This window comes from Coregonus lavaretus, assembly GCF_964263955.1.
Source record: "Coregonus lavaretus genome assembly, chromosome: 37".
In the NCBI taxonomy this organism is placed as follows: Eukaryota; Metazoa; Chordata; class Actinopteri; order Salmoniformes; family Salmonidae; genus Coregonus; species Coregonus lavaretus.
Genome location: NC_140024.1, coordinates 5,004,793 through 5,007,009, shown reverse-complemented (window position 1 = coordinate 5,007,009; position 2,217 = coordinate 5,004,793).

The following is a 2,217-nucleotide window of genomic DNA, read 5'->3' as shown; positions in this document are numbered from 1 at the left end:
ATCACTCGTTACACAGTACTTGCCTTACACTAGGAAGTGTTAGAGCTCGGGTTTTGGTTACAGCTGTAAGTGAAAATGAGTAATTACAGTAGTTGTTACACAGTACTTACGAGAGTAATTACACAGTAATAAGAACACTGAATTGTTACCCTAAATGCGTTATTGTACTTAAGCGTGGCCACTGTGTACATTATGACAGTACGACCAATATGAACGTTTTTTACCACCCGAGAACAGGTAAAGAACACAAAATCCAAAGCTTCATTCATTGTAGCACCACAAATGTCATATTCCTGCTCAAATGCATCTGCGGGGCTGCTTATACTGGTCAAACTAAACAAGCATTGAAACTTTGCATTGCAGAACATAAGGCTAAATAAAAATATGGTCTATGCTATTGCGCGCCACTGCATCGAAGCCAACCATGGCTCACCTTCCTCCCTGCTCTTTGTAGCCATAGAACACGTCCACATTTCACCAAGAGGAGGTGATATCGTACGTAAACTAAAACAAAGAGAGGCATTCTGACAGTACTCCTTAGACACTGTGGATTCAAAGGGGGTAAACAATGATTGTTCACTGTCCTCGTTTCTATAATGTTGTTGCCTTGATTTTTGGGGTCTCTGTGTCTCCGGATTCACAGACACCCAAATATCAGCTATGTATATTTTCACATGGCCTATTGATTAACGAGACACACTATTTATATTTTTATTTGGTCGTATAATTTGCATTTTACCTTGAAACATTATCATTATAAATGTTTTGAAACATATGATTATTATTTTCTTACATTGTTGTGTCTCAATGAGCCACTAGGCTATAAATAGGAGCTAAGTCTAGTAACCACCGGTCCTGGCAACTATTATTACACACACCTGTTCCCCATCATTACGCACACTTGGTCATCATTTACTCTGTGATACCATTAGTCATTAGGTAGTATTGTTTTCTCTCACGTTCTGTACGCTTCTCATGTTTGTTCATCGGTATCATTTCTTTACTAAACTCACCTTCTGCACCCGGTTCCTGATTCCATATATATACAGAATACTACTTCTGAAAAATGGAAGCAGCAGAGGATAACACCATCTTCCAGATGGTCAAGGAACATGGCAATCTACTCCACCAACAGCACGATCAGCTGGCGCAACTGGGTACGGCCATGGAGGAGGCCCTCTGCGTTCTCCACCGCCTCGACACCACCAGCTAGGCTCTCCATACCCCTAACAGAGGGCCTCCTACCACATCGTCACAGTGAGCCAGTTCCCCAACCTACCCAGCCGTCCGCCCAGGTCAGCAATGCCCGACTGTTCCTTCTGGAGAAGTATGACGGTACTCCATCGAAATGCTATGGCTTCCTACTACAGTGCTCCCTCTATTTTGCCTATCAGATGCGAGCACCCACCACCGAGAGGTCCAAGGTTGCCATGGTCATTTCCCTGCTGACCGGGCGAGCGTTGGAGTGGGCTACGGCCGTCTGGGAGAGAGGAGAGGAGGAGCTGGGTTCCTATGGGAGGTTCATGGCGGTCTTCGACCATCCTCCAGAGGGCAGAGAGGGAAGTGAGAGACTTCTCCAACTCCAGCAGGGTATCCAGACCGCTGCGGAGTAGGCCCTCACCTTTCGGACTGTGGCAGCCTCCAGCGGATGGAATGAGCCGGCGCTCCGCACTCTATTCCGGAGAGGACTGCGCGAAGAGGTCCAGACGGAGTTGGCGGGTCGGGAGGCTCCCGTGTTCCATCCTGGTGTCATGTCTGGCTCTCCAACAGGAACCTCCCACTCCACCTGCCCTGCCGGAAGCTGATCCCCCGGTTTGCGGGGCCTTTCAAGGTCGTTCGGAGGGTCAATGAGGTAACATATCACCTAAAACTCCCCACTAACTACCAGATCTCACCCTCCTCTCATGTTTCCCTCCTCAGGCCGGCGATTCCTGGTCCCCTGGCTGATGCCGTCCCCTGCGACACCCCTCTGCCTCCCCTGGACATCGAGGGGACCCCCGCATATGCTGTTAGGTTCCTCCTGGACTCCCGACGTCGTGTTGGTCGGTTCCAGTACCTGGTGGACTGGGAGGGGTATGGTGGTCCTGAGGAGCACACTTGGGTCCCGGTGGCGGACATCCTGGACCCCAACATCTTCCGGGATTTCCATCTCCGCCATCCGGACCGGCCCGCTCCTCGCCCTTGGGGCCGTCCTACTGGCCGGTGTAGTCCTGCGGC